General features: G+C 36.9%; 6 non-coding genes across 6 annotated transcripts; 4 read left to right on the top strand and 2 right to left on the bottom strand.

Annotated features, from left to right (window-relative positions):
- Positions 1–4,337: 4,337 nt before the first annotated feature.
- On the bottom strand, positions 4,338–4,409 carry Trnap-ugg (transfer RNA proline (anticodon UGG)). Its single transcript has one exon. It is a non-coding gene; the product is annotated as a tRNA-Pro (tRNA).
- Positions 4,410–5,722: 1,313 nt separating this feature from the next.
- Trnap-ugg (transfer RNA proline (anticodon UGG)) lies at positions 5,723–5,794 on the top strand. Its single transcript has one exon. It is a non-coding gene; the product is annotated as a tRNA-Pro (tRNA).
- A 1,365-nt stretch (positions 5,795–7,159) lies between these two features.
- Trnap-ugg (transfer RNA proline (anticodon UGG)) lies at positions 7,160–7,231 on the bottom strand. The gene has a single exon. It is a non-coding gene; the product is annotated as a tRNA-Pro (tRNA).
- A 135-nt stretch (positions 7,232–7,366) lies between these two features.
- Positions 7,367–7,438, top strand: Trnap-ugg (transfer RNA proline (anticodon UGG)). Its single transcript has one exon. It is a non-coding gene; the product is annotated as a tRNA-Pro (tRNA).
- Positions 7,439–14,336: 6,898 nt separating this feature from the next.
- Positions 14,337–14,408, top strand: Trnap-cgg (transfer RNA proline (anticodon CGG)). Its single transcript has one exon. It is a non-coding gene; the product is annotated as a tRNA-Pro (tRNA).
- A 973-nt stretch (positions 14,409–15,381) lies between these two features.
- Positions 15,382–15,453, top strand: Trnap-cgg (transfer RNA proline (anticodon CGG)). Its single transcript has one exon. It is a non-coding gene; the product is annotated as a tRNA-Pro (tRNA).
- Positions 15,454–25,197: the final 9,744 nt, after the last annotated feature.

Below are 25,197 nucleotides of genomic sequence, written 5' to 3'. Positions count from 1 at the left end.
GAATCCATTTGGGAAGGGTCGTTTAAATTTCTCCGTTCGTTGTGGTCGCTCATTTATGTAGTTTTAATTCCGCTATTCCTTAGTTCAGAGCCGGGATCTTATTTCATTAGCCGGCCGCGAGCGCGATGCCATTTAGCTCGCAAGCTGTATTGTTGGCAGCGGGCGTGGCGTATGAGTGGAGCGGTTCGCGGAAAAGCGCGATTACAAAATAAGCGCGCAATAAGAGCGTATATACAGAGTGGCCAAAAAATTCCCGTTGCCAAGGAGGTTTTGGGATTATACTGAGCAACTTTTATTATGGGACCAACCCCGAGATCGCGGAAAAAAAAATTGGCTGTTTCATACCTACATTTTGGCTGATTCATTTTCTATCGGAGGGTAAATTTTTTTTCGCGATCTGGGGGTTGGTCCCATGGTAAAAGTTGCTCAGTATAATACCTAAACCTCCCTGGCAACGGCAATTCACTTATTTTTTGGCCACCCTGTATAATTAGTAATTGTATTGATCAAATATGTTAATAAGGAGCATATTTCGATATTTTAATGGATGCAGGATGCCTGCCAATACTCCCGAAGAAGATCCTACTAAATGATTTGCTCTGATCGTTTTATTAATTATGTAACTTTTTTGTATTTCTTTAAAAATGTCAGATGAAATTAAAGTTGTTTCTTAAGGTTTAGATGTATGTAATTAATGTAATATAAAAATTAACTATATGAAATATTAAAATGATAACTTCAAACTAAAATATCCAATTATGAAACAATAAGGTTCAGTTTTATCAGCATGCTCCACTCGTTACTGTAAGCCGACCTTTACCGTTTTGGTACCAAGTTACGTCGTAATAGCACAGTTAATAGAATACTTGCCTTGATCTGTCCATTTTTATGTTGAGATGCCACAGCAGAAGCTTCTTGTTGCTTTCGAAATTCTTCGTTTTAGTCAATTCAAGAAAAATAAAATGAAAACTTTATCGACAAAAATCTCATGAATCAATACAGATTTTTTATAGGTACCAAATTATGTATCATATCATAATCACGCCATTGCCCACTTGTTTCCGTGAAAATGTGTACCTATACATATACATTCTTAGGTATCCATAAAGGCTTCGACCGCAGGCCGTGAAATAAGTTACTATAAATTTATAGTAAACTTATTTTTATTAGGTACCCAATTCTTTATACAAAAACTATTTTAGTCGGAATCGGAATAACGTTTATAACAATAACTAGGTAGAATCAACTGTGTTGACAATGCATTTACGTTTCTCGCAATGCAAATATGTACATATATACATATTTTTAAATTATTGATATTTTCCTCATCAAGGCACGGAAAAAGGAGGCTTAAGAAACCATTGTGCCGCAGACCCACTGTCAGTCCTGATTGATATCACTTTAATTATATTTTTAATGTCAACAATCCATTAATCTTCGTGGTTATGAAATTGAATAAGAAAGAAGTGCTTTTGAATTCCATTAATTGTTTTGTGTGTCACTTAATTCTGTGTGCAAACAATGATGCTTTCAAAACATTTCGGCAAAATGGATCGACAATGTGCACAAAAATATGAATCGAATGGTTATTTAAATAAATAAAAAGATTTGTTTAATGTAAACGCGCATAGTTCTATAACGATAATATTTATTTTATTACCGTAAACCGGGGTTACTTTGATTTGCGGGTCGACTTTGATAGCAACTTCTCTCCGCTACTAAAGTCCTTGTTTTAACGAGTTGAAAAATAACTTCGCAGCTATTTTTTCTTTATTGGCAACACTGATAGTTGTTTCATCGCGCAGTATGCGGATGCGAGTGTACTATTATTATTTCGTCTAGAAAAAAAATATTGATGGAGAGTACGCTTTTCTTCCTGGTTTTATTGGTTGAAAAACTTTGACTGTATTTGTGTCAATAATAAATACATGTAATTTTATAGTCTCTTAGGTTAATCCGTGTTTATTCGCGAGTTTATAAAAAAATACCTGAAATCGACAACCTCCACATGCGCACGTAGCCAGGGAATCCATGGGTCGGGGTGTCTTTGATCACTTATACGTGGTGAGATTGATCAAAAGATTAAAGCAACACCATGAATTATTTTGACAGTTTACGATTTTTTTACGTATTTTTTTAATAGTTATATAATAAATAGGTATCGTTTGAGTCAGTGGAAGAGGTAGAGGTTGTAGGATTGTAAGTTTGTGTGTAGGTAGGAGTTGATTACCAAATTTACTGAACGGAAAAGCTTGCAATTCAAAAATGTGTTGTCTTAGCGATTTGTTATCGCACTTATGCGATGATAAGTTAAATTCCTACGTTATTTATAGTAAATAATCTAATAAGCGCTTAATTTGTATCAATTAGTATGATATCAAAGTAACCCCACACCTTAAAAATATAAATAACTTAAAAAGTACTTGACCGATTTTATTTTTTTATTTTTTACGGGCTTTTTAGCGGGTCTACTTTAGATTGTCAGCAAAAAAATTAGTGGTTTCAAAGTAACCCCATTCTCAATATAACTTTGATCGCGTTGTTTTTATTTATTTCCGAAAAAAATATAAGTCCTAATTTTTTTTTATTTGGCAGGCAGAAAGAAGAGAAAAAACCGATTATTATATTTTTATTTCATATTTTTACGTATATTTGGATTGTCAAAAAATGGCGCCAAACTCTAAAATTGATCAAAGTAACCCCGGTTTACGGTACCTAACTTAAACGCGTTCCATTGCAAAGTTTCTGTTAGCTGGACTAATTTTTATTTCATTCTTTCTTTCATTTTAAATTTTATTTTCGATTCTGATTGTAATTCAAAATTAAATAAAAAACTGAACCAACATCGCAAAGTACCTAAATGAAGCCAACAAGGTTAATTAAAATTCTAAATCAAGTACAAGTTAAAAGTGCCATAGGAATCCCTTAAGAAGAGTGTGATTATTTCCATGGAGTGAAGTTGACTTAAGAATTGCAAAGAAGGCTTTGCCGGGCAGGAGCACAATACAGAAGAATGGGAGCTACAACCCGGCTGCGGCGGGTCGCTAGCACGATACCTGTTTTTTTTTAATACTGTAAAAATATTTTTTTAGGTTTATGTTTTATACATGTACAAATTTTATATATATACTCATGAACAAATTTAGAGGAATACAAAAAAAAGGTTTAATTACTGGATTACAGCACCTAAAGTAATTTCAAGATTAGTAATTAAACTTTTTATTTTGCGTTCCTGTAAATTTGTCCATGAGTGTTTTACGACTACTTTTTTTTATGCATATTCGCTTGATTATAGTACATTTATTGTGAAGAAAAGAATCCGTATCCTTTAAAAAAAAAATGTCCTTTATCGCGTTACGACTTACTCGTAACACCGAAAATATTGATTAACATTTTGTCTGCTCTAAAGTGTAATGTGCCAAGGCTGATACGTGAAATTTTCGATTCGTTTTCTGTTAAGGGAACTTTAGTTTAGGTAATCGTTTGACCATTGAACAATATCACTAGTAAAGTTCCAGCTGTAGCTAATTTGAATGATGATTTATACCTATTAGGTACTTATTATTAAGCTTTGGCGAAAATAGCTAAGATTACATAGATAAATAAATTGTTATTTCAATCCTTAATAAAATATAATCTGTAAATATTATTACCCTTTCACATTTCTTGCGCATAACACAATAAACAAGCAAACAGCATAAGACACTCAGCATGCTAGCGCTATCACACAACGACCAACGCCTACGCCCCCAGAAATTTACGATTGTAAATAGGGCATTCCGTTTATTTACTTATGACCAAGTAATTCGGTGAATCCGTATAATTACCGACATTAAGATGATTCTCGCTCCCTCCAACAACGAACTCGCCTGATGCTGAACATTTAAATGTCCGGAGCGAGTTTTAAAGTTGCGGTTATAAATTTGCTCTGTCTGTTTCGGGAGATTAGAATTTTGCCAAGTGAATAAATTGGTTTTTGAAAGCGTTACGGCGGGCGTGACCTCTTGACCGAAGTTGGGCTACGATGAATACACCTGTCGCCAGGAAGTATTACGTCTATAGCAGTACTTCATGAGATACACAGTAAAAAAAAATTGTACTCCCTACCAGAATTACTTTTCTCAGCCGTAGTTTATTAGCGGCTTTTTTATATCTACAATAAATGCGACTTGGAAGATGTGATAACGCAGCAAATAATTTAGATTTGGAACCACGCAAACGTCATAGTCAGTGAGAAAAGCTTTTTAAAAAAAATGTCATAAGTACATGAAGAGTTGTTGGGGTCAAATTGATGAATAACGGATGTGGCTAATTAAGTTTATTTTATGTTTAAAACAGGGCACGACCGGGATTTGAACCCGGGACCTCTCACACCCAAAGCGAGAATCATACCGCTAGACCATCATGCCGCGTAATTGAGGCTCTATAAATGTTTATTAAAACTTGGAACTGTTCTACATATAAATTATTTAAACAGTTGTTTGAATTGTTCTTCAGTGTGTGACATTATTAAGTAAATACAACTGAGAACATACCTAATATATTATATAAACCTATTCTACTTATAATTGAACCAATTCAGAGTTTTTTGTACATTTTTTATCATTGCCGGATTGTCTATACAATCAAATCAAGATAATTAAACAACTATAATCACTGTGTTGTAAATAACGCATGATATAAATTATTAAGAGCAGTAGAGTACGCAAATTTTTAGCTAAAAAAGGCTACTTATCTGTATAAATAATAGATTGTATTATTGTAGTGAGTGTGTGTTATTTCCATATATACTCCATCGTACTTAGATAGTTTTCATGCGCGAAATAGTCGCACCATTCGAAACGTACTTAATGATTACCAGATTCCATCAAAACCTCTTCAGAAGTCATTACTCTCTATTAGCCGACCTTATGAAAAAACCGCAACTGATATCAAAGCATTTAATCAGGTAAAGTGCGTTCCAAACGAGTGGGGGCCAATAATAAACCCAATCGACATCTGGGCCCATTGAGAGAGGTTTGGTTATTAAATTATCTGTGGGGACGGTATATTAATCGTGGTATATCTATTGGAGATGACAAAATGAGATGGGCAGGGTTGCCTCGACTTTGAACAGAAAGGTTTTTATTGCAAATATTTCTATTTTGTGGCTAGACCCTGAAATGAGTTTATTATTTACAATTATTAACTTCCACTAAGCGGGAGGAGTCAAAGAAAATATACTTAGGAAAGGAATCTTACTTAGGTCTCAATTCTCATAGTAGTTTTAGTAAACATAAGAGCACCTTTAAACTTAAAATAAAAATCGAAATGGCACCGTGAATCTCGTCCATTACAGAATCAGAAGAAATATTAATTGTTTATATACTCTTTGTTGGTCACAAAGCAACAAAACAGGGCACGACCGGGATTTGAACCCGGGACCTCTCACAACCAAAGCGAGAATCATACCGCTAGACCATCATGTCACATGTAAGGTTTTCCAAAAACCTACTATGTCGAAAATATTAAGTTTAAATCACTTGAACCAACAACTATGCACAATAGGCTTTAACACATTTAGTGCCAGTGACTCCCTAGGGGAGTTCACTGTTCGTAGGCGCTTTTCGCTACATACGGTTTTTCCCGTGTTATCGGCTACGCTCGTAGCGCGTAGCTCGGGCTGGCACTGAATGTGTTAACCGTTACGAAATATTTAACCAAAATGAAGGCTCAAGAAAGAGGCATGATGGTCTAGCGGTATGATTCTCGCTTTGGGTGTGAGAGGTCCCGGGTTCAAATCCCGGTCGTGCCCTGTTTTTATCAATTAAACGTAATCTAATTAGGTGCAAAAACACACGTACAATAAAAATATGTACGTTTATGGATGCATTGAGCATATTAGCAAGCATCTCTAAAAAAAAACTGGGTGAGTGCCTTTATTATATTAGATTAATGTTATTTGATACTTTGATTTTTGTTTGAAGAAACGTCATTTTGACACTGACATATCTATTCCATATCGTATCTAGTGGAAATATTTGACGTACTTTTCTATCTTAAAGTTGGAATCGGGCCGTTTATAAAATGGTAGGAACGTAAGTATTTCAAAAAGAGCAAGAACACAATAAAAAGACTTTACCTATACCGTTAAACCGTTATACCGTTAAAAATCAATTTGAATAAGTTCTCTCATGTTATTGAAATAAAAAGATAAATATTTGAGATATTTGTTCCTGAGTCATGGATGTTTTCTATGTACTTACATATCATTTATATCGTTGTCTGTATACCCACAACACAGGCCTTCTTGAGCTTACCGTGGGGCTTAGTCAATTTGTGAAAAAGTTTCGTATACTTAATAATTATTTATTTATTCATTTGAAATTATTTTAAATTTATGATGATTTTTTTCAGTGTTTATATAATTATTTAGCATTTATCACTTAAAATAATATTTATTAGAAAAGGTATTGATAGTAAGTACCTATTCGCGTTTTTATTACAAACGTAAGTTCACTTGTCGATTTCGTTTCCTAAAAAAAATCGAAGCCCCATCCCTCTGTTTGCCCTCGATTGATAGGAACCGTCGTGGTCTGAGGCAAATGTACCGGCTAATGATTTGCTAACGACGATATTTATAATTTAATGCGTCCCAGCCACAGATTATTTCCTTTGAAGGGCCGATCAAGATCTGTGACTGGGTTCTTACGAGTTTTCGTTTCAATGTTAAAAAAAAGTATTTGCGGAATAACGATGTGTTTTAGACACTTACAAGACTGTGAATTGTCGCTATTATGCTTTTTAACTTTCAATTGAGTGTTATTGAATATCTAGTGACATCAATGGAGAGCAATCATAGTTAACAGTGATACCTGGGTTATATAAATTATTGTTTAATAATAATTTAGCATTAATAGGTAACTCGTAATATTTACCTTATTACATTGAAAAGTATGTATTAAAATTTTACTATTAGGTATTTAGCAAAATTAGTGAGACTAGTGGTTACAATCGAAGAGTATTAATAGTTAGAAATACATATTTTATGTTAAACATTTAGTATTTGTTAATTACTAAAATTTATGTTAAATATAAATAACTATTTATCCTATATGTAAGACAGCGATATAATACTTATATATTATGCGGGTCAATATCGGTTAGGTACAGCAAAACAGGGCACGACCGGGATTTGAACCCAGAACCTCTCACACCCAAAGCGAGAATCATACCGCTAGACCATCATGCCATATATGTGAGAGCTTACCAAAAACATAGCGAATCGTTAACAGCCATCAAAATAATGGCCACCTGGTTAAACAAATGAACACATCACGTAATCAACTTTGTTTCATGAAGGTTTTTAAGGAAACCTTCTTCAGGTGGCATGATGGTCTAGCGGTATGATTCTCGCTTTGGGTGTGAGAGGTCCCGGGTTCAAATCCCGGTCGTGCCCTGTTTTTGTCTTTTTGGTGGCTTATGATACAACAATAATAAGGGATATATACGGGAACATAATACATTTTTTTAATAAGATAGGTACATGAGTGTATTTAAAATTGATATACTTATTTATTAAATTTTAGAATTAATTTAGTATCACGGCCAAAGGACCAAAGTAAAGACTTATCCTTAAGATCCTTACTATAGCTTTGTGGCCAATAAAATTTTGTAACCCCGTCTGCTATTCTAAGCGTTTCGGTTTTATTCTTATTACTAATAGAGTAGAGCTTAAAGAAATTCCGTTTAAGTATTTCCAATTTGTAGTTATTGCTGCTCGTGACGCGAATTTATTCTAAAATTTCAGTCGCGTATTTACCACACATAAAATACGTTAGATTCACTCCTACATCTTCATAGCGTGGTATCTGAATATTATACGCGGGCACAGCTGCGCCTCGCTTCTGAAGCTCGCTTTGGAAAATAATAAAGTTCCTTTTAAACGCAATTCGTATGTGAAGTACAACGAATGAGGCGTAATAAAACGTATTAGGAAAAATGTATTGCAAATAGAAGAAGGCTTAAGTGAGTATATTACAGAAATTACGCCTACATCGTGTTCGGCTGGTGGTTTTCCTTCTGCGTCAGAGTTTTTGGAGTAAGTAAACTTAAGATATTTTTAGGGCTATTGAGTAAAATTATATATTTTACACGTGTCATGTGAAACTTGGTGGAAAATAATCAAATCATGCGTTAATAATTGAAACTTGTACTTTTATAATCTTTGACAGATTTTTTTTTGTTTGCCCACTTGAGATACCACCAGAGTGCAGCACTAATTTGTTTAGTAAATCATAGAGGCCTTAAACAGTTATTTGACAAGTTTTCACTATGACATTGATGCATCAAGGCGGTTTGATTACAGGTGGCCTACCGCGAAACGCGAAAATCGAAATTCTTTATCTGCCTCTTTATCGATCGAATAAGCAAGAGTGATAGAGGCAGAAACCGAACATTCGATTGTCGTGTTTCACGGTAGGCCATGTGATTGACTTAGTGACGCATGATGTGTCATTGATGATGTCAATGAGGTTTGTTTACTGTATGTGCTAGTGGTGCCACCTACGCACAGGTTTGCCTAATATTCCCTATTGACGTCTAGCATTTGTAATACAATACTCTAGGGTCAGTCTAAACTAGGAGCCGGATTCAGTAATAACAATTTGTTACATTTTGGAGCTTATTGATGCATGCGAATTGAAATGAAAGTCGTGCGTGAGGTGCGCAACTGCGCGTCAATCACCAAGACGATCGTCCAGGTCATATCAAAACCACTTTAAATAAATAAGAAATTGTTAAATTAGAATCGAAGATAAAGATTTACCCCCTTATTCATAAACGCGCTACAAACCTCAATTAGCTAATAATCTTTTGTCCTTACCTGTCATTTTGACTTATGTCTTTGTAAGAAAGGGATAAAAAATAATTTAACTATATCAGGCCCGTAAAGTTTTATGAATAAGAGGGATAATTATTTGCAAAAATGTAGTGGTAAACATAGTTGGACAATAATTTGAAGTGCGTACATTTTACTTCAAGAAGCATGGAAATTTAGCTTATTGACTAGGTGCTATACCTGGTCCAAGCTCACTCTGCAAAGCTGTTATGCTACTTGCAAAGGGACTGCGTGGAAGTGTCACCACCAAAAACGTCAAATTCCTTCGGAAATATGACGTTGATAAAAACATACTCTGCGCCTCGTAATCGGAACAAAGCTTAGTCGGACTACAACTCTAGTAATGGATTTTCCTACAATAACTTTTAGAACATGCCTTTACGGTAAAATATCTAAAATATATTTACCAACACTTACTAATGTAAAGTCTTATGAATGATGACAAAACTATTATCTATACATCTATCTATCTATGTCTATCTATCTATACATATAATAAAGCTGAAGAGGGTCGAAAGTCTGTACATGGAAGATATTTGAAAAAAAAGTTGGCTGGGGATACTTAGAATCGATAACAGAACACGTTCCAACAGTTTTTAGAATTTTTGTCTGTTTATCTGTTTATCTGTTTATCTGTTTGTCTGTTTATTTGAACGCGCATCACGTGAAAGCGGCTGAACGGATTTTGATGAAAACTTTACTAATCTGTCGAGAACATCCCCGGCCTGGTTATAGGCTATAAAAATTCAACCCCTTAAGGGGGGGCGGGGGGGTTGTAGCCACAACACTCGATTGAGTTAAGTTTGCCCCTGAATCTTATGGCGCTACTTAGGAAGGAGGGGCAAACTTTTTCAAATATGTGCTACCACTATAGAGTACCCTGGTAAACTAACAGATGGCGCTGAATTTAATACGTTGTGACACGAATAAGCCACCGAGGAAGGGTTTTGCCAAATTAACTCTAGAAGAGGGGGTACGGATATCAACAAATTTAATTGAATAATTGTGTTGATTTAATAATACAACAAAATTAAACGACAATAAATTAATTGCCACACATTGCACAGTGCCATCTTTTGGGGGAACTGAGTAAACATTAAGTAATCAAGAAAACTAAAAATGAGTTTACATAGTTACGTAGTGGTGAAATAGACACACATATCGACACGCGTATAATTGCATAATTATTTAAAATTATTAATTTTCTCCGTCATGAATTATACCTAATCGTAATTATGTCGCATCCATATCAAATCCATAGTCGTACTTTGGTCATACGTATTAAGCACTTAATAATGACCACGAAGGTGGGTACTTTGAAAAAAAAAAACATTGACCTCTGTCATTTGCAGTGCCGGATTAACCCTTTTAAGCAAAATAAGCACTTGCTTAGGACACCACGTCTATTAGGGGGCACCAAAACCGTAGGCAAAAAAACGCGCAGGCTGCATCAGCATTGCAGCGGTCGTGGAGTAGGTACGTACATGAAACTTTTATACGTGTACCTACAAGTACCCATCTAATAACGAAGGGTCAAGTAAGAGAGTGAGGGTACGTAAGAACCTCCAACGTAGGCTTTCGATTTGACCTTACGCGGAGGCCCTTAAAGTCATGGAAAAAATCTTGCTTTCGGGCTTGCGGCCAGCCGATATTTTCGACATAGGTTACCGATTTTATAGCGAATTTTGCTCTCTTGAACGCCAGATTTGTCGGCCAAGCCGAGTTGCTCCTTAGCCGCGTTCCTGAGACCTAACTATCAAAGTGTTATAAGGGGCCCCGTGAAAGCCGAAAACTTAGCGCTTTTGAGTGAAGCCAAAGAGCGAGCAGTAGGTATAGAAGAGTCGTGATTACATGCATAGATTCGATTTCAAGCCACTCTTTTGCAGTTCGGCGTTAGGTCTTATGCGAGGCCTTCTGCCTTCGGCAAAGTTGACCTTCTGCCTTAATTATACTTGGGCGTGGATCCAAATCCAAGCTTTCCTCTTTCACAGCTGGGCCTTCTGCCTTGCTCACACTTCGCCAATTCAATTCACTTGGTCAATTCCAAGCTCTGCTTTCTTGCATCTTTTCTGTATGAAAACAACCTCGCTGAGACCCATAAATATCGAGCCCCATGCGAAGCTAGGCTGATAGAAAACTGTCCCATCCCTTATCTGTATGAAATCCTGTCTTCCCGCCTGGTTGGGACTAAAAGTAAAAATGTACAACTGTCTAACAAATTGCGTTTTTTATATCGAAAATTTTTCGCGCTCGCTTCGCTCGCGTTTTCAATAACTTTCTGAGATGTCATAAAGGTGACATTCGGATGGCGACTGCAGCAGCATTAGATACTCTGTTGCATCGTTACTGCTGCAGCACTGTCAATTTGCGTGATAAAATAATGTGACTGATTTCAATACTAAAAGTAAAAATGTACAACTGTCTCTCAAATTGCTTTTTATATCGAAAAATTTTCGGGCTCGCTTCGCTCGCGTTTTCAATTACATTTTAAGATATGATAAAGGTAACATTCGTGTGGCGACTGCAGCAGCATTAGGTATTCTGTTGCAACGTTACTGCTGCGGCACTGTCAATTTACGTGATTTAATGATGTGACTGATTTCAATACTAAAAATAAAAATGTACAACTCTCTCTCAAATTGCGTTTTTATATAGAAAAATGTTTCGCGCTCGCTTCGCTCGCGTTTTCGATAACATTCTAAGATATGATAAAGGTGACATTCGGGTGGCGACTGCAGCAGCATTAGGTACTCTGTTGCAACGTTACTGCTGATGCGGCACTGTCAATTTTCGTGATAAAATGATGTGACTGATTTCATTTCTCAGCTGTAATGCGGCAATGAACGTCACTCAATGTACCAAAAAAATTCAATGTAATCTTAATGACCTAGGGAGAGGGGGCACCATGGTCTAGAAATGCTTAGGGCATCAAAATATCTTAATCCGGCACTGGTCGTTTGCGGAGTCAAACGATTTGGGACTCGCATTTTATACGCATTACCAGGCATGCCTTCCCGAAAAAAATCGAATCATTCGCGACAGTCTCGCAACGCATTGAGTTTACAAGGGGCACGTGGTCTTCCTCAGGAGTCTGTAGGAGACCACGGTGACTGGCGCTCTAGCCAGGCAGGTCGCATCGCATTCGCTCGCGCGCGTATACTCGTACCTTACTGTATCGTCTGATATAAGTACACCTACTACTCTGTTGTTTAAATCACGTGTAAATAAAATTTGAATAAGGGCGAATAAACTATTGATTTTGGAGTGTAGTTTTATTTAGTGGTACCTATTGTAAAATATTTTATCTGGACTACAGTCCTCTAAAATTCATAAATTTTATGAAAAACTCTACAGTCAACACGAAGAAATGAACCAAATAGACTCTTCTTCAAAAGGCACGAGTCGTACCTCTCCAGTTCAGAAATTCACGGAATCTGAAGTTTTAAAACAAATAACAAAGCTCAAGTCAGAAAAAAGCTCAGGACCTGATGGGATCTCCAACGAAAGTATTAAGTTCGCAAAGACTCTACTCTTAACACCTATAACACTACTATGGAATAAAATACTAGACGAAGAAGTAGTTCCGCAGTCATGGACAGAATCAGAAATCGTACTGTTGTATAAAAAAGGCGACCCAAAGGATATTGGAAATTACCGTCTTATAAGTCTTATGTCCTGTCTCTACAAGTTATTTTCTTCAAGCCTCTTAGGAAGAATATCATCGGACATTGACTCTCACCAACCCATCGAGCAAGCCGGTTTTAGGAGCGGGTTTAGTACAGTAGACCACATACAAGTAGTAGACCTAATAATTGAAAAATACTCGGAATTTCGTACACCATTGTATATAGGTTTCGTTGATTACAAAAAAGCTTTCGACTCCATATCTCATAGCAGCATTTGGACGGCATTACGAACACAAAATATCAATGAAAAATATATAAACATTTTAAAAAATATATATATAGCAACTGTTCGAGCCGGGTTAGACTAGACAGATTAGGAACAGAGTTTAAAATAAACAGAGGCGTGAGACAAGGGGACCCGATTTCCCCTAAACTCTTTATAGCCGTGCTACAACATATAATGGCGAACTTACCATGGTCAAAACGAGGCATCAATATAAAGGGAAAAGTTTTAAGTAACTTAAGGTTCGCTGATGACATTATACTGTTTGCAGAAAGCCCTTTACAATTAAGCACCATGATAAACGACCTTAATGAAGCCAGTATAAAAATTGGACTAGAAATGAACCTTGAAAAAACGAAAGTTATGACGAATTCACACACTGTACCAATTTTAGTAAATAATATACCTCTTGAGTTCGTCGAGAGCTACGTATATCTGGGAAAACAAATCTCTTTCAGCAAAGATAGAAACTCTACGGAGGTCGACCGAAGAATAGCAATCAGCTGGAAGAAATACTGGGCAAATAAAGAAATTTTTAAATCGCAACTCCCTCTGCCTACCAAAAAAATAGTGATGGATTCGGAAATACTACCATGCCTCACCTATGGTTGCCAAACTTGGACGTTCGATTACACAACCAAACAAAAAATACAAACTACGCAGAGGCGAATGGAGAGAAGCCTACTAGGCATAAAATTAAAGGACAGAGTGAGGAATGATGATATTAGAAGAAAAACAAAAATTACAGACGCTTTAACATTCTCACTCCAGAGAAAGTGGAAATGGGCAGGACACGTTGCCAGATATAGAGACGACAGATGGACCATACGAACAGTAAAGTGGTCTGGGCCGCAGGGCTCAAGAGGCAAAGGCCGACCACGTGGCAGATGGTCAGACGAGCTAGTAGAAACGGCGGGTCCAAAATGGCTAGAGACAGCCCAAAATAGAGAGGAGTGGAATTCCTTGGGGGAGGCTTTTACCCGAAAGGGGCCCACATATCTTTTAAGTTAATTTCTAAGTTATCTTTTACTTTACTGTTATATATCTATTTTGTTTGAAGTATGTGTGGTAGAAATAAAGCTTTTTTATTTATATTATTTATTTATTTACAGTCCTCTAGCGTATCCATCTGTCAACTTTACTTCAAGTTCCGCCTCCAGGGGAGAGGGAGAGAAATTAGGATTAGATATTAGCCGCTTACAGACACAGACCGAATTCCACGCGGGCGGAGCCGCGGGCACAGCTAGTTAGAGATAATATTAGAGAAGACATACCTCGCAGTTGATCGTTGAACGTTAATGAATGATTAGCATCTTGTATTGTAAGGTACCTGTAGGTAGTAGCTGAGTTCTTACTTGCTTAAGTAAACCTCATAATTGTAAATTCAAATTCATCCTTAGGTATAAACAAAATTCATACAACGTGCGACGTGTGACATTTTAAAACATGCTTTGTTTCCGCATGATTGATTACTTTTCCAATATGTATACAAGTGTTATTCAACGAGCAAGTATAATTGACTAGATCGAATTAATAGCAGATCTTAAGTGGCATGATGGTCTAGAGGTATGATTCTCGCTTCGGGTGCGAGAGGTCCCGGGTTCGATTCCCGGTCGTGCCCCGTTTTTTATTGTAATGGATATATATATATATATATATATATATATATATATATATATATATATATAATGTTGGTTTATATAAATGTATATATAGGTAATGTTGGTTTCTTATCGTAACTGTATAAAATCTTCCTCAAGTGGCATGACGTGACAAGGCGTCAGTAGCGTCCTGATGATTGAGATATAATTTTGGCATCGGGTGCGAGAGGTCCCGGGTTCAACTTCAGGTCGTGCCTTCGTATCATTTTTTCATAGGCATCTTTGATATCTCCGTAACGTCACTAAGTTAGGACATTGTCCTCAGTGAGACGCGTTACTGGAATGTCGACTGCTACATCAAGTGAAATTGTTATTTTTTTAAATAATATAAACGCCGTGATTTCATGATTATAACAAAAACGCTCTGCAGCAGCTGGAATATTTTGGACTTGCTTGAGACTTTTTAATTTATGGGAATGCAGCTATTTGCTAAAGTGCGACAAGGTCAATGGAAAAGATCGTCTATAAGGGAAGACCATTTACAAGCTCTTTCATCGCTTTTGACTCTTGCGTTTGTACACAATACACAATCCATACTCTACTTACAGAAGGTCGGTAGAGTAGAAGGAGTGAAGCTCTTCCTTTCTGACTGTGTCCGAGCGACAACGAATACGAGAGTTCTTGCCCTACGACGATATTCCCCGCAATAAATTTATGCATTACCTATATCGGCGGTCTTCCCCACATCGGTCTTAAGTGTCTCTTAGTTTGGCCTAGAGCTGCGTCTCTCACTAGATCACTGCATCTTACAAGTATCAATCCAGCCTTAGCTATATCATAAATTTTAACAAAGGAAAGTGACATTATTTATCAGTAACGGTAAAACTATTGCTTTGTTTTTGCGTGAATAATTACTTCCTTACATTATTTATACAGTTGTTATTCGATAAGCAAAAATAATTGACTAGATCTAATTAATAGCAGATCCTAAGTGGCATGATGGTCTAGAGGTATGATTCTCGCTTCGGGTGCGAGAGGTCCCGGGTTCGATTCCCGGTCGTGCCCCGTTTTTGTTTTTTTATTAAACTTATATTATAAAAAAAAACAAAACCAATTTGCCACAACTAACCTGCTGTGGCACAATGGATGTGTGGCGTTAATATCCAGGGAGGAAAATGGGAACTACGTGTTTGGAGAAGCGGTCACGTCCCCTTTCGTCTTAAGGACCACAACGGCTGGGACCGTTACCTTACCTTACCTTAAATGTGTAAGTACGAGAAAAGCAGTGAGCGGACCACATTAGACAATAAAATTGAAGACATTATTATACATATTTCTTCTATTAAAGGCACAAATGTATGCGAATTTTATTGGCACATGCATTTCATACTTAGAAAGTTAATTGATTCTTATGCGGCTTATATGGTAATGAAGTATGTAGATTAGCAGATTATTAATCAGTGTAAACTTATTCATGCTCGTTTTTTACTTAAAACGCATGTTAGCTCCTTACGGAGCGATCTTGTTATACATATTATACTTACTTTGTAATAAGTGCGGGATATCGATGTTTTGCATATTACAATACCTACAAAAATATGGTTGCCTGTAAAGTCGGTTTACGGACGATAATTTTGCGTGATAACGTCATAAGAAAACATTGATGAAAAATTGCATACTTTGGCCGTAACATTACCATGGAGATCTGTCCACAATGTGACACTTTTTCGTGCGTGCTACCGGTGTTCATCGATTTATAAGACGTTATCATGTCAAAAAATAGTAGTTGCTTAAAGAACCGAAGATTTTGCTTTGATTTAGATTTTGAAATATTACTACATATTATGACCAAAGTATGCAATCATAGTTAACATTATGGTCATGTTTTTTGTCCGTTTGGGTGTATCATGTGTATGCTATTCAATTGCGCGAAACACAGCTAAACGAATTTTGATGTATTGCACCATATTTAAATAAATAGTTTGTCGATATTTTCGTTTAATCGGAAATTTAGAGGTGGTACGATTATACATGGGGACAATATGACCTACTCTGCAGTTTTCATTTTGTGGTGGTTTTATAACTAATTTTAAACTGTATCAACTTTAAATCATTTTATTTAATTGTCAACCGAAAATCAAAGATAATTATAGAAGTAAGTATATTATTTTAATATAACACATTTAAACCAAAGTGATCTTGATGTTTTTCTTAGAACCAAGGGCGTTAAGTAAACATGCAATAATTTCACGTTTCGAGATATTCGCGTGTCTGTTTGTATGGAGGCAAGAAATAGCACCTTATAAACTCTAATGTACTATCTACTTATTTCAATTCAGAGCAATTTAAATCCTACTGCCTGTTCTTAGAGTCTAAAATGACTGTAATGTTGGTATCATGTACAGCTTTTTGTATACGTTATGAAATGGCGGGGTCAACAATAACAGAGGATGCACAAACAGCAAGTCATAACTATTGTAGGTGTTGCATAGAATATCAAAATATTCAGAATTGGCGCTACTTATAGAACTGAACAAGGTTTAGGTACTTTGATACAACCTTAATGTTATCAGTGATCTGCATTAGTAAGTAAATAGGTAATATTTATTTAAACTTAAATACTAACATGAACATTGCCTAGAACAAATAATTTTTTGCCGATATAACTGCACGTTCATCTACGTCTACATTTGCATGTCTCTCCTTAATTGTAAGCACAAAGTAGCATATTGACATTTTTTTTTATTTGTCTGACGACAACTTACCAGTAGTTATTCTGCAACTGTCAACAACCACAGTAGGTACATATTCTGTGTTAGTCTAATCTATATTTAAACTTGTACGTAAAGTTTAGAATTAACAGAATAAAATTGGCTATCTACCTATATTTAAACTTGTAAAGTTTAGAATTAGCAGAATAAGATTGGCTAAAGTCCTTTGAAATACTTAGATTTAAGTATTAATATGTTACTAACACGTTCTGGACTTTGTTCAAAATAAATAATTTATGATTTCGAATTGAATGCTCACTTTTAGATCCAATAAAGTCAGAACGTTCTTCAAAAATGTGTAACAGCCTATTTTTTTATCGGTTACTGATAATTTAACATGTACTTATACATTTTTTGATATCCTGCCATATCTAAACATTCTTTTGGCTATTGCTTACCTGTAAGGGCAGGTATTCATGCGGGGCGAATTTCCCGGAATCCGGCGATGATCCGGCGCATTCGACAATGCTCGAGCATCTCCATTATCCTGCCACATTCAAAACTGCACCTTATCTCGTACTAACAAGGTATAAATTTACCCGGAATGGTTATAGGCGGTTAAGGTGTTTTGTAGTTGTCGAGCTTCATAGTTGCCTCGATAAGATTGATCGAGTGGGCTAAAGAGAACACAGATTATCTGGGTACGGGGTAAAAAATCAGTGACTTGTCAAATTCGTCGCATTCTAAACTACGGATTGACCGCCGATCTTTCGGTCTCGGTTCGTATAAATGGATTTTATGGGATAGAAAATTGGAATTTATTGGTTTTAGTATTTTTGTTCGTTTCGTTGGGGTGTTAGTTAAAGGATTAGATTAATAAACGAGATTCAGCAGCAGTATAGAATAGCTGGTCATTGAATTGAAAAATATGTCTTACGTATAATTGAACTATGTAGGTTAATCCTTAAACAGGTTGTGTATCTATAAGTACCACATAGCAAATGATTTTTTTTTGGCGAGCTGAGTAAATACAACGACCGCCAAATGTCATTGCCGTAAAGTCTATTAAGTGGGTGATATCGGAACGTAAAAAAATTACAGGTGTCAAAACAAATTTCTTTGAAAATTTAGTTGTCAAATTCAAATCGAGAAAAAATGGCAGTATTTGTACGCCTCTCCCGCTGTATAAGTTCGCTACGCCCAAAAAAAGTACTGTAAGTATTTTGTTTTGTATTTTTATGGTAGATTATTAGATAATGTATGTGTAGTAAGTCATAACTTACCTTAGTTATTGTTTTCTGATAAAATATTCGATCTAAAAGTTTGTGGTTCGTATGAAACCTCTGCCCGTCTGGGGCACGTTCGAGTGGTTTATAAGTGGCCTCTGCCCTGCAGGGAGTTTACATGACATTTAAGGGTAAGATTAATTACTATGAATGAACCCTCATAGTACAAAAGTAATATATTTTCCTTTGGTTTATAAATTAAATATTTATTCATTTAAATAATTAAATATTACGAGCCACGACATCCATGCGAGCCAAGAAAGTGTTGGCAATTAGTGCATTTTGTGACGCAAGTGTAAATGTGATGTGCACATGACTTGTCCTTAAAACTACTCTGTATGGCTAACAAGGCAGTGGCCATATAAGGACCACGTAGCACCATTGCTCACGAGCAGTGGGCATATAAAAACCACCGGGTTTTTTTTTATTGAATTAGGGATAATAAAAAAAAATCAAGAAATTACTATTCTTTTTAAGCTATTACCTACCCGAATCAGTAATCAAAAGTAAAAAATGCGTCAGGCCTGTTTATGGTTAAAAAAATATACATATTACACTCGAGAACTCGAGAGCACTGAAAACGTGCAACTTTATTAGAAAATGTCCTTAGATGAGACAAGCAATCACATTTTAATAAAATCTTGAAAAATAATTATAATATAATAATTAAATATTATAATTTAAGGCAGTTTTGCATGTTTCTGTGAGTGTTCGCATTAGGTGATGGCAATAGGTACTGCTAATTTACAATTACAGTTGTAATTTTTATAATAATTAGGGAACTATTCGAGTGGTACTTTGGTCATATTATCCATAGCTAACAAAAAAAATGTAAGACAACCTAATGCTGTAAATTAAAAAAAAAACAAAAGAATGCAGGTAAAGATTGCCATCTCATACCTAAGCGGCCTAAATCTATTGTTTAATTTATTGGATTTGGAGAAAACAAACATAAATAAGTTGTAAACAGCGTACTCTTAGTCGGGGTTAGTAGCTTTCACTAAAGTAACCGACGACGAAAGGTAGAACCGCTCCTTTACATCAGTAAGTAATAGGATTTGGCTCAAGCTATAAACAAACTGATTTAATGTAACTAGAACACTTGTAAGTAGGTATTATCCTTACTAGTAACTAACAAACAATGTCATTAAATCTTGCAGTCGATTTTAACCTAAGTACTTTTAATAGCCGTATTGATTGACAATACAATAATCTGGCACCATCAAGCTGATCTGATGATGGAGCCATAAGATAAACAGTGGAACTCGACTTTGGGCTTATATGTTTGTTTTCACGAGTTCAATATTTTGGGGTACTTATTAAGAACAGTGACTAAATAAATGTGTGTTTAAAAATGTTTTTTTTACCAGAAACTTATTTCTCCTTAATCACACATTGATGATGGTGAATGACAGATTTAGTAGCATTTTAGGAATCGGTACCTACCGTACCAGTACCTATTTATTTTTCTTATTTAGGTTGTACTGAAATTGAACATATAGGTACTCGTATCATAAATATGATAATGAAATCACTTGTCGTGGTAAAACTTTAATTACTAAGTAAATTTTATTATTATAACCAAATTTATTAGGATCTACAAGTACCTACAATCTACAATCATATACGAAATTGCCAAATCTCATGATTTGAAATAAGAATTAAAATATCTAAGTAATCAGGCTTTATGGAAAGCCTCAAATCAAGGGCCACCATTACTGACGTTCCATTAATTTTAATCTCAAAATCCTTACGTTGATCAGCGATTTGCAACTGCCCAAGCGGCTGTCATTTTGCCGCATAAAAACATTTCGAATAACTTTCAACCTTATGAATGTTATATTTGGTACGAATATTTCTTGAGGTTCGATTGATTGTATGAATATCCTTTTGTGTAATGCGATAGAAATCCGTATCTGTCCGTTTTTGTGTGACTAAGGTTTATTGATGATTATAGGATTACGATGCGTTTGAGGCGGCGTGTTTTGGTGACTTCTTAACTGGCTTGGCTGTTGTGTTTTATATTCTATTAGGTAAGAATTTAATAGAGGGCTAAAAAGTAGCAAAATTATTTCCACTTGTGGTTGTTGTTTTGGGACAACGTCGTTACTAAAAATCTCCAAAATATTGTTGATTAAGAGCACCTTCGTAGTGGGCAAATTATTCCCTTTGTATGATTCTATTTTTTCTGATTATTGAGACATATTACTGATGCGCTGGTACTGATGATTTCCTTCCCTCCAAAGCTTCTCCTTTCCGTTCCATTTTTAAACGTTTACGAATAATACCTAACATATAGACACATCTCAGACAAGACTTCCAACTTCCAAGACACATCCGATCGCGCGAAGTGAAGAGAAAGAACCAGAAAAGCAGACCCACAATCAGATGGCAATAATAATGCTACGGAGAGAGAGAGAGAGAGCCGTTTAAACAAGATACAAAAAGTGATTCTACGCAATTTCATCCTTTACAAAATTTCAGTATCTATTAATGCCTTTATTCTTAATACTACGTCTAGACAAAGTTAAACCTCTTAACATATTCTGAAGAGTACATGTGTAGGTTACTTGATAAACTGATAATCTTTTATATAGGTACCTTATACCTACAAAAGTATCAAAGGCAGAGTAAAAATAGAGTTTTAATTAAATGATTTTACACCATTGATGATTGACTGACGATATAACAAATTATACACTTAAACCTTCCTCAAGAATTACTCTATCGATAGGTGATGGAAACCTTATGAAATTCCGTTCAGTGTTTTTTGAGTTTATCGCAAACAAACATACACACATACAGACGTGACGGGGAACTTTGTTTTATAAGGTGTAGTGATATTATAAAACCTTTCTATCTGAATTGAATGAACGGTATTATAGGTATAGGTACCGTAAAACGGGGTGAGTTGGGTGAAATTTGACTTTCAAACCTCGATAAAATTTTATTTTTACATGTGAAAACTGAATGGTGTATATAATAAGTGGTTCGGACGTTTGTATTTTATTTTGGGTAGTTCCATTTCATAACTTTGACGATAAAGAGGAAAACCCACCTCACCCCGTAGTGCCTCGTATTTGGGGTGAGAGGGTTTTTCATACAAAGGTGATTTTGGAAGATTGTTGGATCGATTTTTTTTTAATATGCGTATTACTATAGCCCCATTTTAAATTGGAATACATTATTTTTGTAGCAGTAGCCTTAAAATCCCTTCTCACCCCCCTCTCAAACCTTCTCTCCCCATTCATAACCCAACTCTCCCCGCGAAACCTACTCACCCCGTTTTACGGTAGTAGGTACCTCTACAGGCACGTGTAAGCAACTCTCTCTAACAACCTCGTATTCATACAGCTAAACTTTACCATCTTACTACAAATTAATAGACAAATTCGCATGTTAAAGGAATTAATCTCCATCGCTTTACGGAGGAGATAACAAATTCATATCGGGGAGGTCCGCCCGCCACCCCCCATTGTCTTAGTTCTAGCGGCACAAAGTACAGGTTCGAAGCTGAGATAACCTAAATTATTCAATTTATGAAAATAAGGATACGTAGAATATGTATTAACCTCTTTATTATTATTTGTATCTCCTTAGATAACACGGGCCTATAAATCTCGGTCTTTTGATAGGCTTGCGTGGGGATATAGATCCAACACGTAGATGCTCTTTGGAGAGCTTTAATGTCATGTAGAACGCCTGCTGGAACCCGTTCACAGGCGCAACAATAGACACCCATGAACCGGTCTCAGCAGGCATTGGGACTATTGTAGAAAAAGTGAACAGTATGCCGGTCTATGGATTGATGTTTGGGTGGACAATGAGACTGGGCTATTGTAAAAGAGGTCCGGACACCTGCCATAACAATGTTAACACCGTCATGGAGGCAGGCGGTGACTCGCCGCTGACTAGATGCTACTACTAGGGCCCCTGAAACTGCCGTCGTAAAGACGACCAGGAGCAACACCGGTGTGAGCGGCTCAGGGGTGTCGAGAGGTGTGCGCCGCTTTCTACCCAGTGGCTGTTACCAGCCACTGTGCCAACTCGCGTCTTATGCATCTTTCACTTCCACCCCTGGAGCATATAGCTCTAGCGACTCCTCTCTGGACGGCCAATGAAGGCAAGCCAGAGCTGAGAGTCTTGCGGGTCCCCTTGGGGTCCACTCCGACCGACGAAGACACGCCGGAGACGGAGACCCTGACCGACTCTCGGGAGCACTCGGGTCCGTGGGGTCGTTACTCCCCAACAGCTCGCCACAAGCTGCCCTGTTATTATTATTTATATTATTATGAGCCTGTTGTGACCCACTGCTGGGCAAAGGCCTCCCCCCTCTTCTTCCACTCGTCCCGGTTTTGAGCTACATCTGGCCAGTCTCTCAAAAAGGAGTCCAAGTTATCCCGCCATCGCCGACGAGGTATGCCGGATCCCCGGTGTAACCTCTTATTTAAAATTTATTGCTATTGGCGGTCTTAATGCTAAATGGCATTATCGACCAGTCAATTAAAAAAACCGGCCAAGTGCGAATCGGACTCGCGCACGAAGGATTTCGTACATTATTCAGTCATTGGCTCAGTTTCTATGTGTAATAAAACAAGTAAACGTGTTTGATTATTTCGTAATTAAGTACTTACTTATAATAACAATTAGTAACAACGTATTCATACTATAGATATAAAACGCATTAAGAACATAAAATGCTGCCAAACTGCCCGTTTTATCAAGATATTGCATGATGATGTGACGTCAGCGTCATCCATCAGAAAAAAGCTGTGTTCTGTTTCATAACTCATCCTTCTTAAAAATAAACAATTCAATCTATACCACGCGCCACCAATACAAGGTTGTTCTCGCAACTCGCAAGTGCCTAACTATCTACGTATAGCAACAATTGACGCTCGCACGAAAAGATAATACTTGTAAGGTGTGTTCTAATTATAAAATTCTTACAAACAAAAGGCGATCTATGATTACGCGAACACGCGTATCTCGCTCGTGGCAAAGCGGTCGAGTCCGAGCTGTCACCTGTGCGATGACGTCACGCCGCTTATCTGTGCGCGCCGGATCTCCTCTCGGATAGATAAGCGCACAATGAGCGCGCCACCATCGACCGGTGGGCGTGGCGCGGCCCCGCCCCCAGACAGAGAGGGCCTAATCTCGGATAACGGATAACCCTAACACACCCGCGGGGAGGTGTGCGAATGTCAACGCCTAGCCGCCTATTGGTATGGATTAGGATATAAGGATGAGCGGTTATGTGAGGAAGGCCGTATCCGAACTTCAGGAGGCTACATAACGGAGCCGAAGTAAATCCTTGAAGATTCAGCCTTAAAACTTCCTACCCTTCGCTCTATAGCTTCATGGTAGAGATGCCACTGGCATTGAATTGTACCTCATTATGTATTGTGTGTTAAAGGGAAATTTAAATTATATTTATTTATTTAAAGTTTATTGGATAAAACATAATGTGTTTCAAATTGTGGAATACTATTTCGTATCTAGATCAGAACTACTCTATATTATTCGTAAAATTTACAACAACTTGTATCTACATCTTTGTATCACCTCAGTATTGATCTCTATTTATGAAGATTTATTGTATTGCTTTTATGAATCCATTTAGGTACATTCACATGCATCACACTTCGAATAGCTTTCTCTATTCTATTTCTTGCTTAAGATTCACTTCGATATGTACTTACCTCTCTATTCCACGCACCTTATTCAACTTCAGACCTTACGCATCCGTTATTAAGGTTGAGTTTAAATTGGAAGTGGAATAGAACAAAACCGTAACAAGATTGACGGAAATGGCGTCTCCTTGAAACAAATTAAGGATGAATTGGAGACAAAAGATCGTCTCGTGGTTCGCGTATCGCTTGGCGAAGTAAGTACGAATCGGATTGGTTTAAAGGTTTTACGTTAAGGCTTAGGTTACACTGTTACTGTGGTTAATATTCTTAATATTAGGAATTATTAATTTTAAATTACTTGACAGTAGGTTTAAACATCAATAGTAGCAGATAGAAATACAGCAAAAGTAATGACGCCAAGGGTGACGATTTTATTTATAGTGTTATGGTTTCTGTTCTCTTTTGTAGTTCAGTTCAATATGTCTCTAAAAGGTTTAAAACAGGACTAATCCCAATAAGGCCTAGTTTACCCTCTGGGTTGGAAGGTCAGATGTCAGTCGCTTTCGTAAAAACTAGTGCCGACGCCAATTCTTGGGATTAGTTGCCAAGCGGACCCCAGGCTCCCATGGGCTGTGGCAAAATGCCGGGACAACGCGAGGAAGATGATGTCTCTAAAAAGTTTCTGACTCAATTTATACTCTGAAGCACAAATGATATGAGCGAGTTACAAATGATGTAAACTCCCACATTAGCGCCTCGTAAAGCGTTTTAAACTATTATTCTCAATCAGCAGATTGCTTAGAGGAGCGCTGTATGCGATAATTGGACTATTCAAGGATATCAGCTCGTAACACGAACTATTTACGTCTTTAATGGCGTTTTATAATTGTTTTTTGTTTTTTTTGCTAGCCTATTATGGTGTCCTACTGCTGGGTCAAGGCCACCCTGTCTTCCACGACTCCCGACATAGCGTCTGCTCTGTCCAGGCCGCGTAGCCAAGATGCCAATCGCTTACGCTCCGTAGCGATCGAAACGCAACTGTCACTGACACCCTAATATGTAAGGGTGATAAAGAGACATAATGCTTTTCGTTGTCGAAGCGATAGCGATTGTAAACTTGGCTAGGCCGGCAGTTACTGAGAAAGGTGTCTATTAGGTCTTCCCGCCATCTCCGTCTGG

The sequence above is a fragment of the Cydia splendana genome, chromosome 4 (genome assembly GCF_910591565.1).
Source record: "Cydia splendana chromosome 4, ilCydSple1.2, whole genome shotgun sequence".
In the NCBI taxonomy this organism is placed as follows: domain Eukaryota; kingdom Metazoa; phylum Arthropoda; class Insecta; order Lepidoptera; family Tortricidae; genus Cydia; species Cydia splendana.
This window is presented reverse-complemented; position numbering and strand designations above follow the sequence as displayed.